Source organism: Lactuca virosa, chromosome 8, assembly GCF_052849685.1.
Source record: "Lactuca virosa cultivar CGN04683 chromosome 8, Lactuca_virosa_CGN04683_v6, whole genome shotgun sequence".
NCBI lineage: Eukaryota > Viridiplantae > Streptophyta > Magnoliopsida > Asterales > Asteraceae > Lactuca > Lactuca virosa.
In genome coordinates this window covers 92,363,219-92,378,335 of record NC_136433.1, presented here as the reverse complement: position 1 = coordinate 92,378,335, position 15,117 = coordinate 92,363,219, and positions in this window count along the sequence as shown.

Genomic DNA, 15,117 nt, shown 5'->3' with positions numbered 1-15,117 from the left:
TAAAAGCATAATGCTAGTAATAAAGTACTAGAACATTATTTTTACAAAATCTAGTTACTTTAGGAAAAAAATGTGAATAGTATGCTAACCCATGAAATTGCACATTACACGTTATAAGTCGTTAGTGGAGCGTGTGTGGTTAACCGACACACTAATTAGGACTAATAAAGAGTCGTAATGGGTATCTCATAATTATCATTGTTGATGGAGCGTGTGTGGTTTACCGACACATCAACAGATATGATAAAAGACAATGAGGTTACCAAGCATATTTGCATGATTATTCACATCTTGTTTGTGATCCTCGGCATCCCAGTCACAAATATAAGAGAATAATCCGAGATTAAAACATGTCACTGAATAGTTTCAATGTATCTCGAAAGAATTATGAATTTCACTTCATTTCATTTCGTCCAATGGTGGAATTGGTGAATCGTCATTCACCTACCTTTATAAAATTTACACTTGGATCTCGGCATCTCATTTCTATGTTGTAAATCCTCATAGTTGGATCCTAACCTTAATATTATATCTTTGGGTTATTATATTGAGGTATCCTGAAATCTAACCAAAACTATTTTCTTTTGCAGATGTCTGCTCCTGGAAACACTTCTGCTTCATCATCCTCCAACCACAACTTCTCTTTGCTCTCCATTTGCTCCAAAGTCGTTATGGACGGCTCAAACTATAGCGATTGAATGTGTAACATTAAAATGGCGCTTCTCTTTGAGGACAAAGAGTATGTACTTGATAAGGAGCTCAAAGAGATTGATGAAACCAAAGTTACTCCCGAAGAATATGCTACCTACAAGAAGCACTATGACGATGCAACCAAAGTGGCTTGCATCATGGTCGCAACCATGTCCCCAGAACTGCAGACGTACTATGAGGACTACTGACCTTTTGAGATGAACAAGGACCTTATGGAAAATTACCATAAGCAAGATCGTCAAGAAAATTTTGAGGTAGTCAAGTCACTCATGGCTTGTAGGATGAAGGAAGGGGACTCGGTTGTTAGTCATGTGCAAAGAATGTAACGCTACATAGAGCGTTTGGTCAAGCTCAACGTGCAGTTTGATGAGGAATTGGCCATTGACATAGTCTTAAACTCACTGTCTGATTGGTATGGTCAGTTCATCCTAACCAACCATTTGAACAACACCGAGCAGACATTGGCCTAATTGCACAACTTGTTGCAGACAACCGAGGCAGGGATAAAGGGTAAAAGTATAGCCTCCACTCCTACTAGTGACCTCGTCTTAGTTATTGGACAGGGAAAGGGGAAAAAGTGGAAAGGTCCTCCTAAGCAAAATTGGAAGGGCAAGGCCCAAGCTGGGTCATCTAACAGTGGCCCAAAGGCCAAGCACAATGTTGTCATTCCCCATGTTTCTGACCCAAAAGATGTTGAATGCTTTTATTGCAATGACAAGGGGCACTGGAAACGAAGCTGCCCAAAGTATCTGCAGGACATCAAGGATGGCAAAGTGAAGCCATCTTCAGCAGATATTTATACTATTTCTTCTAATAACTCATTATATTCTCGTTCTTGGGTCCTTGATACAGGATGTGGTTTTCACATCTGTTTTGATTTGCAGGGGGCTAAAAGAAAGTGAGGAGGTGGAGCGAGGGAGGATAAACTTGATCATGGGAAACAGAAAGTCTTCACCAGTAACCAAGATCAGAGTTTATCAACTTTTGCTTAATAATGATGTTAGATTAGATTTGTTGAATTGTTGTTATTAGTCAGAAATGACGCGAAACATTATTTCATTTCATGCATTGTTCAAACAAGGTTTTAAGTATTCTTTGAATGATTTGAATGGTTCAATTTTTGTTTATAAGAATGGCAATTTTGTGTTTGAAGCTTTACCTTATGATGGTGTGTATGAAACAGTGACTTGTGTTGATAACTTAGGTAATAGTGTGTTTAATATTGACTTGTCTAATAGTGTAGACAAGGCATGCTTGTGGCATTGTCATCTTGGACACATTAAAAAGAAACACATAGCCCAACTCCAAAAGGATGGAGTGTTTGAATCATTTGACCTAAAATCAGATGATATGTGTGAATCTTGTCTTTTGGGAAAGATGACAAAATCACCATTCACGGGGTCTTCTGAAAGACGTGAAGGTCTATTTGACCTCATACATATAGATGTATGTGGGCCCTTCAGATCAACTACAAGGGATGCTAATCGATTCTATGTGACTTTTACTGATGATTATAGCAGATATGGCTATATCTACTTGATCAAGCATAAGTCAGAAACCTTTGAAAAGTTCAAGGAGTTTAAACATGAAGTCGAGAATCAATTGGTCAGGAAGATAAAGATACTTAGATCCGATAGAGGCGGAGAGTATCTTAGCATCAAGTTCAACGACTATCTGAAGGAATGTGGAATAGTTTCACAATTAACTTCTCCTAGGACGCCACAGTTAAATAGTGTGGCTGAGAGGTGTAATCAAACCTTATTAGACATGGTTTGTTCTATGATGATTCGTGCTTCACTTCCTATTCATTTTTGGGGGTATGCCTTAGATACAGCCGCTCACATCCTCAATCTTGTCCCTACAAAGAAGGTTGCCAAAGCACCTCACGATATGTGGACGGGGAAAGTTCCCTCGTTAGCACATATTAAAGTTTGGGGTTGTGAAGCTTTCGTAAGACGAGAAACTCACGACAAGCTAGAAGCTAGAAGTGAGAAATGTGTTTTCATTGGTTACCCAAAACAGTCTTTTGGATATTTGTTCTACAGACCTAGTGAAAACGTGGTCTTTGTAGCACGAAGAGGAGTCTTTCTAGAAAGAGAGCTCATATTCAAAGAGGACAGTGGGAGTACCATTGACCTTGAAGAAATTCAAGAGTTAGCTAATGAAGGAACCTTAGATGACACTAGCACTTAACCATAGGAAACAGTTCCTGTTGAACCAATTGATAACTCATTACCTCTTCGAAGATCCACTAGGGTTAGTGTGCCACCTGAGTTATATGGTTTCCATATTACTTCAGACGGTGACACATTTATCAGTGATAGGACACTGGTAAATCTGGATGAACCAACTAATTACAGGGAAGCAATGGCAGTCCCAAAGGCTTCCAAGTGGAAAGAGGCAATGGACAACGAGATAAAGTCCATGTATGACAACCATGTTTGGAATTTGGTTGATAATGAACCAGGTCGAAAGACAGTTGGGTGCAAATGGATCTTCAAAAATAAGACCGACATGGATGGAAATGTACATACATTCAAGGCTCGACTGGTTGCAAAAGGTTTCACTCAAACCCCATGGGTTGACTATGATGAGACCTTCTCACCAGTAGCCAAGATTAAATCTATTATGATATTGCTCACATAGCTGCCTTTCATGACTATGAAATCTGGCAAATGGATGTCAAGACTGCTTTCCTTAACGGGAAGTTGGTTGAGGATGCTTACATGAATCAGCCAGAGGGTTTTGTTGATGCAAAGTTTCCCAATAGAGTGTGTAAGCTTGAGAAATCCATTTATGGATTGAAACTGTTGGATAAAGTGTCTAAGTCCATAACTATTTCTGGTATGTACTTGACCCGACCCGGCATGGTCCATTTGGGTTGCATGGCACCATGCAATTGGATAAACTAAAATGAGAGAAATAACACTTATGGTTTATTAATATATTATAAGTTCTAATATATTAATAATATTATTTAATTAGTTTGATCAAGAATTAATTTAGAATTAATTAAGTGATCAAAAGATAACTAATTAAATATATGGGTAGATTATGTAAATCTTCCATATCTTATATAGTGGGCTAAGAGGCTCCATGGATTATCAAGTTGGGTTCCACCCATAGGATGCTCCATGGATGCTCCATGGGAGTTACAAACCCATGGGTCATGGAAATGAAGAGTCATGACACATTAGGGTTTACATGGTGTAACCCTAGATGTGTCAACACTATATAAGAAACTCATTCTCCACCAAAAGAGGCTACACATAAGAAACAAGAGGGTTAGAGCCGATTTTGCAAGTGTAAGATTCTCTCAAAGTTTACTCCTTTGCATTTGGTGTTGTGTGAAGCATTTGAGGCATCACACTTGGGGTGCTAGGCTCACAAGGTTTCAAGGATCATAATCAACAACAAGGTAAGTTATTCTATCTTTCATTCAAGTTAAAAATGTTCCCCATGTATGCTAGATAGGAATATAACCTTGGAATTCAACTTTGCATGATTATTAGACAAACATAGATCCAAGGTTATTAGGGTTGCATGTACACTTAGGAAGTGTTAGAATGCTCAAAACCCATCAATGGTATCAGAGCCTAGGTTTGTTTGTTGTTTTTTTTTTTTGTGCAAACAGCTTGAAAAAAAATTGTTTTTCTGTTTTCTGCTCGTATGAAAGTTTGCACATTTGTTGCTGGAAATGGACTAGAAACATTACCCTAAACTGTTTTGATGTTTTAAAGCTTGTTTTAGATGGTGTAATGTTTATGCTAATCCATTTACAATGGCAATTATTAAAATTACAAGTTTTTTAAGTGTAATTTTTTGATTCTTGAAAGTAATCATATTCATGTTCTTGAACTTATGAAGATTAGATGATCATAGGAATTGTTTGTAACCTTCATGGTAGTTTAATTCATGATCATAATGTGTTTTAATGGAGTCCATAACTTGTCCTCAAGTTATGGAAAACCAAAAGTCTCACTTTTATTAAAGTCATTAAAAGAACACAAGAGTTATAAAAATGAAGAGTCTTCATTTTTATTACTCAATTAATTCATAAGTTATAAGAAATGAAAAGTTTTGGAAGTTTACAAAACTTGCCCTCAAGTTTTGGAACATGTAAAGTCTTGATTAAAACTTTAGTTCCAACCCTTAGAATTTTAAAAGTTAAAATTCAACCCTTATACTTTATAATATTATAAGTTACTAATATATATATGTATAACGTCAAGTCGTCTTACCGCTAGTACGCCTCATTCACGAAGCCGGTCTATAAGGGGGGTATAAGGTTGTTGCCTATAAAATGGCAACTTAATGGGTGTCCACTCTCACCCACCGCTTCCTTGATCGGTGGAGGGTCGTTAGCCGAACGGGTAGGACAAGGACTTATAAATTCTCATTAAAAGTATGATGAATATTATAAAGTAACTAAATGCTTTTATTAAATTCCCAATCTTAGTTACTTTAGGAAAATGTGAATAAGGTGCTAATCCATGAAATTACACTTTACACTTTGTTTAAGTCGTTAGTGGAGCTCGTGTGGTTAACCGGCACACTAACTTGGACTTAACAAGGTAGGTAAAGGGTGACTTAAAGTTTATTATAGGTCGGTGGAGCTCGTGTGGTTAACCGGCACATCGATTGAGTAATAAACATTGAGTGTACCAAGTGATTTGCATGGTTACTTCACACCTCGTTTTGTGATCCTCGGTATCCCAGTCACAAAACTTGGAGGGCACACTCGAGATTGAAACATGCCTTTGAAAAGTTCATTGAATCTCAAAAGAATCTAGGAATTTCTAAGAACCAATTAAAAACCTAATATTTATATTTTGTTTTTCATAATGGAAATTGGTGAATCGTCATTCACCTACCTTTCAAATATGTTATAGCTTGGATTACGGCATACCTCTTCTAAGTTATAATATATTGTGATTGGATCCTAGCCTTAATATTACATTTGGGTGTTTTATTAAGGACTCTCTTAATATCTAAACTAATCTTGTTCTCTTCTTTCAGATGTCTTCAAACAATACTGCTTCTGGCTCTAATCCTAATGGCTCCTTTACCCTTATGAACTTGTGTGGGAAAGTCACTTTTGATGGATCCAACTTCAATGAATGGATCAGAAACATCAGGATGATTACCCGCTACGAGGACAAAGAATATGTCCTTGACAAGGAGCTTAAGGAGATTGATGAGACCACTGCAACTCCCCAGGAGATCGCTGACTTCCGGGCACATGAAAGGGATGCTACAAAAGTGACATGCATCATGTTGGCCACCATGACAGCGGAACTCCAAAAGTCCTACGAGGACTTCTACCCTTTTGAAATGCACCAAGATCTGATGGAAAGATACCATCAAAGTGCACGACAAGAGAGGTATGAAATCATATGCTCTATCATAACAACCATGATGAATGACGGGGAATCCGTCACGAGCCACATGCAGAAAATGCAAAGGTATGTGGATCGGTTGCTGAAGCTTAATGTGAACTTCCCTGAGGAGCTTGCAATAGATATCATTTTGCACTCCTTACCATCGTGATATGATCAATTCTGCATGACATATCACATGAATAAGGAAGTGGTCACACTCAGCAAACTTCAGGGACTCCTCAAGACCGCAGAAACATGTCTTAAGGGTAAGTCGGTTGTTAACACTCCTACTCCAAACTCCGCCCCGGTTTTGGCAATCGGGAAAGGTAGAGGGAAGAAGAGGAAGAGCTCTTCGAAGGGTACCAAGGCTAGGACCCTTGATGGCTCTTCTTCAAGTGGAACCAAGAAAGGTTTTGTCACTCCTTCTTCTGACCCTAAAGAGGCTGAATGCTTCTATTGCCATGAAAAGTCACATTGGAAGCGGAACTGCCCAAAGTACCAGCAAGATGTGAAGGATGGGAAAGTTAAACCCAACCATGCAGGTATTTACACTATCTTATCTAATAACTCACCCCATTCTAACTCTTGGGTCCTTGATACCGGTTGTGGTATTCATATCTGTTCTGATTTGCAGGGACTAAGAAGAAGTGAGAATGTGGAGCATGGAAGAATAAACTTAATCATGGGGAATAGTAAAGCTTTACCTGTCACCAAGATTGGAGTTTATACTTTATCGCTAAGTAGTGGGTTTAGTTTAGATTTGAATAAATGTTGTTATTCGCCAGAAATGGCAAGAAATATTATTTCCTTGCATGCATTGTATAAACAAGGTTTCACCTTTTCATTTGATAATGAAGTTGGTTCGATTAATGCTTTCTTTAATAATGTTCTTTATTTTAAAGCATTACCTTGTGATGGTGTGTATGAAACTGTATCTGTGGTTGATAACTTAGGAAATAATGTATTGTGTATTGATTCTGTTAATGATAATAACTTGGATAAAGCATCATTATGGCATTGTCGTCTTGGACATATAAGCAAGAAACGCATAGGCCAACTCCAAAAGGATGGAGTATTGGAGTCATTTGACCTAAAGTCAGATGATAGTTGCGAATCATGCTTACTTGGAAAAATGACAAAGTCACCCTTCACAGGTTCTTGTGAGAGGGGTGAAGGTTTGCTGGATCTTATACACACGGATGTGTGTGGGCCCTTCAAACATGCCACAAGGGATGCTAATCGTTATTATTTAACTTTTACTGATGATTACAGTAGATATGGATATGTTTACTTAATCAAGCATAAGTCAGAGACTTTTGAGAGGTTTAAAGAGTTTAAACAGGAAGTCGAGAATCAATTGGGCAGGAACATTAAGATGCTTCGATCCGATCGAGGTGGTGAGTATCTTAGTTCAGAGTTCCTCGACTATCTTAGGGAATGTGGGATTGTCTCACAATTGACACCTCCCAGGACACCGCAGTTGAATGGTGTAGCTGAGAGGCGTTATCGAACCTTGTTGGATATGGTTCGTTCCATGATGAGTCGAGCTTCGCTACCAATCTCATTTTGGGGGTATGCCTTAGAGACTGTCGCCCATATCCTTAATCTAGTTCCCATAAAGAAAGTTGCCAAAACTCCTCATGAGATGTGGACTGGTAAAGTACCCAAACTAGACCACATTAAGATTTGGGGTTGCGAGGCTTTCGTGAGATGCGAGACTCATGATAAGCTCAAACCTCGAAGTGAGAGGTGTATTTTCATCGGCTACCCACAGAAATCCTTTGGTTACATCTTCTACAGACCTAGTGAGAATGTGGTATTTGTAGCTAGGAGGGCTTTCTTTCGAGAGAGAGAGTTCATAAGCCAAGGAGACAGTGGGAGGCAAGTTGACCTTGAGAAATTCGAGAGTCAAGTGGTGAAGGAACTTCAAACCCTAGCACTCAACTTGAGGAGGAAACTTCTGTTGAGCCAATTGACAAGTCTGTACCTCTGAGGCGTTCCACAAGGGTTAGGAATGCACCTGAGCATTACTATGGATTTCATATTACTGCGGAAGGTGATACACTTATCAGTGATGAGACACTGATAGGTCTGGATGAACCTAACAGTTACGCGGAAGCCATGGCAGGCCCTGAGTCAGCCAAGTGGAAAGAGGCAATGGACAGCGAGATACAGTCCATGTATGACAATCAAGTTTGGAACTTGGTTGAGAATGTACCAGGTCGTAAGACTATAGGGTGCAAATGGATCTTCAAGAAGAAGACCGACATGGATGGTAATGTACACACCTATAAGGCACGACTGGTTGCAAAGGGTTTCTCACAAACTCCGGGAGTTGATTATGATGAGACCTTTTCTCCAGTGGACAAGATTAAGTCTATTAGGGTTCTGTTAGCCATAGCTGCATTTCATGACTATGAAATATGGCAAATGGATGTCAAAACCGCTTTCCTTAATGGAAAGTTGGCTGAGGATGTTTACATGAGTCAGCCAGAGGGTTTTGTCAATACAGAGTACCCTAATAAAGTGTGTAAGCTTGGGAAATCCATTTATGGGTTAAAGCAAGCACCTCGCAGATGGAATCTTTGCTTTGATGAGAAAGTCAAAGAATTTGGCTTTTCTAGGAGTGAAGATGAATCTTGTGTATATGTCAAGGCTAGTGGGAGTATAGTTAGCTTTTTGGTATTGTATGTGGATGACATACTACTCATAGGAAATGACATCCCAACTCTACAGGAAGTTAAGTCCTGGCTTGGGAAGTGTTTCTCTATAAAGGACCTAGGAGAAGCTGCCTATATTCTAGGGATAAGGATCTTGAGAGACCGGAGTAAAAGACTAATTGGACTTAGTCAGAGTACTTACTTGGATAAGGTGTTGAAGAGATTCGACATGCAGGACTCCAAGAAAGGAGAGTTACCCATCCAGAGTAATGCCAGATTGAGTAAGACACAAAGCCCTAGTACTGAGGCTGAGATAGCAGAAATGAGTCGAATACCTTATGCTTCGGCTGTAGGATCGATCATGTATGCTATGAAGTGTACTTGACCTGATGTAGCCTTTGCTTTGAGCATGGTTAGCAGGTATCAGGGGAACCCTGGCAAGGCACACTAGACTGCGGTAAAGAATATCCTCAAGTACCTACGGAGGACTAAGGACTGGGTCCTTACCCTCGGTGGGAGTGAAGACTTGAGAGTTGTAGGGTATAGTGATGCTAGCTTTCAGACTGATAGGGATAATTTCCGCTCTCAGTCAGGCTGGGTCTTTACCTTAAATGGAGGAGCAATTTCTTGGAAGAGTTCCAAGCAAGAGACAGTGGCTGATTCAACTTGCGAATCAGAGTATATAGCAGCTAGCGAGGCAGCAAAGGAGGCGATATGGCTGAAGAACTTCATTGGAGACCTTGGAGTTGTACCAGCTATTAAAGAGCCAATGGAAATTTTCTGTGATAGTGAAAGTGCAGTTGCCTTAGCCAAGGAACCAAGGGATCACGGGAGATCCAGACACATCGACAGAAAATACCATTTCATCAGACATCGAATAGAAGAAGGACTCCTCGTGGCAAAGAGGGTATCATCGGATGAGAATCCAGCAGATCCCCTCACGAAAGGACTGACTCGGGTTAAGCATCTCCAGCATGCTCGGAGCATAGGGCTGAAGGATGATATTAGATTTAGTAGTTAGATAACCTTGAAATTTGTAAAGTGTAATTGACATTAGATGATGAATAAAAGGTGTTTTATTTATGAGTAAAGTGTTGCTATCTCTTGTCGATCGTTTACTATATTTCTTTTGCATGTTTTGACTTCCAGAATAATTTTGTTTGGTATATCATATTATTCGAACCTCCGTAGTCGGTCATATGTCGGAAGTAGGTATGAATCAAGACTGTCATGATTGGTTGCAGAGGTTTAAGTTGTTGGACATGGCTACAACACTCATGAGTGCTCATAAGTTCTGAGCATTGGACTCAACCCACGCTCACTGGAATCACTTCATGGAATTTATCTCGAGTGATCGTGAGACGGTAATATCATATAAGTCTTCAAACCTAGATATATGATTTGTTACTTATGAGTTGGTTATGCATTGATTGTACGAAAACGCATTGGTAACTCGATGTTATAAAACGTGCTCTTGTGTATAATTCAATGATTAGTAGAACAAACATATGAGTCGAAGTTTATCTGTTCCTTCTTGGATTAGAAGCTGATATCTGGGCCCCTCGATGATTTTGTTTTGACCTATGTACCGGGCCCGGTCAGAACTAAGTTGATGTGTTCAATTGAGTTTTATGTCAAACAAATCGAAAATCAGGAAACAAACTGCTGGACACAAAGTAAGACACTGTTCCATGTATTTGTCCGGCTGATATCTAGAACAGAGGATTATATGATCACTTATCTTAAATGGCGTATCATCATCTTCTCAGTTCCGAGAGACCTTGAAAGAGCTACGATTGCCGATCGGTTCCTGAAGTATTGCAGTTATAGTTATTAGACTTATCCAAGTGGGAGACTGTTGGATAAGGTGTCTAAGTCCATAACTATTTCTGGTATGTACTTGACCCGACCCGGCATGGTCCATTTGGGTTGAATGGCACCATGCAATTGGATAAACTAAAATGAGAGAAATAACACTTATGATTTATTAATATATTATAAGTTCTAATATATTAATAATATTATTTAATTAGTTTGATCAAGAATTGATTTAGAATTAATTAAGTGATCAAAAGATAACTAATTAAATATATGGGTAGATTATGTAAATCTTCCATATCTTATATAGTGGGCTAAGAGGCTCCATGGATTATCAAGTTGGGTTCCACCCATAGGATGCTCCATGGGAGTTACAAACCCATGGGTCATGGAAATGAAGAGTCGTGACACATTAGGGTTTACATGGTGTAACCCTAGATGTGTCAACACTATATAAGAAACCCATTCTCCACCAAAAGAGGCTAGACACAAGAAACAAGAGGGCTAGAGCCGATTTTGCAAGTGTAAGATTCTCTCAAAGTTTACTCCTTTGCATTTGGTGTTGTGTGAAGCATATGAGGCATCACACTTGGGGTGCTAGGCTCACAAGGTTTCAAGGATCATAATCAACAACAAGGTAAGTTATTCTATCTTTCATTCAAGTTAAAAATGTTCCCCATGTATGCTAGATAGGAATATAACCTTGGAATTCAACTTTGCATGATTATTAGACAAACATAGATCCAAGGTTATTAGGGTTGCATGTACACTTAGGAAGTGTTAGAATGCTCAAAACCCATCAGAAACAAGCATCTCGCAACCGGAATATTTGTTTCCATGAGAAAGTCAAAGAGTTTGGTTTCTCTAGGAGTGAAGATGAGTCCTGCGTGTATATCAAGGCTAGTGGGAGTATAGTAACTTTTCTGGTGTTATATGTCGATGACATATTACTCATTGGTAACGACGTTCCAACCTTGAAAAACGTTAAGTCTTGGCTTGGAAAGTGTTTTTCCATGAAAGACCTTGGAGAAGCTGCATATATTCTTGGGATTAGAATATTGAGAGATAGAAAGAAAAGACTAATTGGACTTAGTCAGAGTACATACTTGGACAAGGTACTAAAGAGGTTTAGTATGGAAAATTCCAAGAAGGGAGAGCTACCTATCCAGAGAAATACCAAATTGAGTAAGACTCAATGCCCGAGTACAGATGAGAAAATAGCCGACATGAGTCGTGTACCTTATGCTTCCGTTGTCGGATCGATCAAGTACGCTATGACATGTACTCGCCCTGATGTGGCCTTTGCTTTGAGCATGGTCAGTCGCTATCACGGAAATCTGGGTAGAGCTCATTGGATAGTGGTTAAAAATATACTCAAGTATTTGCAAAGGACAAAGGATTGGGTCCTTGTCCTTGGTAGCAGTGATACTTTGAGAGTAGATGGTTACAGTGATGTCAGCTTTCAAACGGATAGGAACAACTTCCGTTCTCAATCTGGCTGGGTATTTCTACTGAACGGAAGAGCAGTTACTTGGAAAAGTTCCAAGCAAGATACGGTGGCTGATTCTACTTGTGAATCAGAATACATAGCAGCGAGTGAAGCGTCGAAAGAAGCAGCTTGGTTGAGGAAATTCATCGGAGATCTCAGAGTTGTTCCAACCATTCAGGAGCCTATGGAATTGTTCTGCAATAATGAAGGAGTGGTTGCCTTAACAAAGGAACCTAGTGATCATGGTAAAACCAGACATATCGACAGAAAGTACCATTTTATCAGACACATAGTAGAAAAAGGTCATCTTGTCGTAAAGAGGGTATCATTTGAGGATAACCCAGCAGACCCCTTGACAAAGGGTCTGAGTAGGGTTAAGCACATTCCGCATGCTCGGAGCATTGGACTAAAATATGATATTAGTTTTAGCAGTTAGATTTGTTTTATTCTGAAACTTGTAACAAGTAAATGTAATTAACTTTTGGTGATTAAGTAATAAAGTATTATTTATGAGTTTGTTTACTGCATTCTGTCAATTGGTTATTATTGTTTCATATTTTGCATGTTTTACTTCCCGGATAATATGATTATTCAAATTCCATAGTCGTTCGTACTTTTGGAAGTAAGTAGTGAATTAAAACTGTCATGAATCGGATTGCAGATTGTCTAAGGGAGTTAGACATAGCAATATAGTTGTTGCAATGTTCATGAGTACTTAGAAATGGAGATTTGAGTATTGGATAAACCCTCGCTCAGAGTATTACTTCATGGAATTCATCACGAGTAATACTGAGACGATAATATCTTATAATCTTGAAACAGAGAAATATGATTTGTAATTTACAAGTCGGTTATACATTGGTGATACGTAAACGCATCAGTAACTTGATGTTATAAAACGTATTGTCATGTGTAGTTTGATGAGTAAAAGATGCAAACATATGAGTCGACGTTTATTCGTTCCTTTTGCCCTAACTAGAAAATCAATATTTGTGGGGCCCCTCGATGATTTGGTGTTGACTTATGTGTTGGGGCCAGTCAGGACTAAATTGATGTGTTCAATTAGAAGTCCTAAATAATCACAAATCAGAAATCGGGAAACATAGATTCGGGACAAAGAGATTGATTGCATTCCATGTCTTATGTTCGGGGATACCTTGCAGAACGAAGGATTATATGATCCCTTATCTTAGGACACGTAACTGACCGGGTCAGAGTTCAGCAACAGCTTTTGGAAGCTATAATTTGTTGGTCGATTTAGAGGTCATACTAGCAATTATAGTTATAGATTTATCCAAGTGGGAGACTGTTAGATTAGGTGTCTAAGCCCATAACTATAATTGGTATGTACTTGAATTGATAGTAGTACAATCATTTTGAGTTGCCCTCAAACCTAGCAATTCGACAAGGAAATTATGAAAGGAGAGAAATTAATTTATTATAAGATTAATAAATTAATATAAATGATTTATTAATGTGTTATGAAAATAATATATTAATTAGAAATCATAATATTCAATTAATAGTTAACCAGAAATTAATTGGAATTAATTTTGGGGTTAATTGTATTAATTATAAAGTATAAGGAATAGTTTGCAATTATTAAATAGTTAGAAGGAACATTCCAGAACCCCCTTGGAGGGGGTGGACGAAATTCTTAGGGGAAACCCTAATGATTTCGTCCAAGGGCCTTGGATAAGGCCTCTTGATTAGCTTGGACCTTAAGCAAAGGAACATTAGGGTTATCCCTTAAACCCTAGTTGCCTCAACTATATAAGGAGCCTTATAGCTCCTAAATTCGGCCACTCCTTCTTGAATAAACCCTAGGCTAAAATTGAATACTCCTCCTCATCCTCCTCTCTCTCTCTTTCTCTCCATAGTTTCCTTCTTGCCAACTCTTGGGTGTGATTCCATTAGAGACATTACAATTGACGTGCTAGGCTTCCAAGAAGATCAAGATCAAAAGGATTATCAATTGTTTACTTTAACAATTGAAAGGTATGTGATTCTAAAACCCTAATTAGTTATTTTCGAAAATAGCCTCTTCTCTTAGGGTTCTTGTTTTTGCAATTCAAAGTTATATGTTCAATAGTTAAAACATCGATCCAAAGTAGGTTACATGTGAACTTAGGAATTGTTTTCTTGTTTATTTATTTTACCTAAAACCCGTCACCAACAACAGCTATCGCAGACTAACAAGATGCACATCGATCCCAACAAGACCTAACTAACCCTATCAGGCCATTGGGTCGTGACTCCGACTTCCAAGCTCCAATCAGAATAGAACAGACAAGGAAGCCCTCATCACATCCCTCAACATGGGCTCTAAATACTCTAGAGTCTAAAGCACAAGCACACCCTATAGATTTCTATCGCAACTAAAAACTAATACGACTCGAGGGAAATCCAACAGCCGACGATGATCTTGATGCGAAATTGGAAGATTCAAAAGTTGTGCGGAAGTCTTGAACTTGGAGAAATTCGACTGAGAACTGAACCTTAGAATAAGGTCTTCCTGCTACGAGGTTCCACTCTCCCCCACTTGGAATATGCTACAATCTGACAACTTTACAATCCTTCGATACCCAGACCAACTTGAACTCTACTACTTGATCCCCACCACTGGTATCCAGGTACAAAGGAGAGCCTAATCCCACACAACATTCACAACTTCCAACACACATGCAACCGAGGACCATTATAATTAATCCATTCATAATAAGAAATCAACTCAAAACATAGTTAAATAAGATAATTCCATTTAACTGATCATCCAATATTACAACTGAACTTCAAAACAAAAATTACAGATGAACACCAACACTACGACAATCAACTAAATAGAAGAAATAATAACTCAAACCTTGGTCTTCGGGACTCCAGCCGTCCCACGACGACCGTCGGGTAACTGCCAAGTTAGGGGTGTAGGGTCCATCACATCACCAAAAATGTAAAAGGGACAACGAGTTCTGATGTAGCCATCTCGGCCGCAATGGAAGCAAACTCGCGGTACTCCGCCTACATTCCCTACCAAAAGGAGCCTCCTCGCCACACCTGC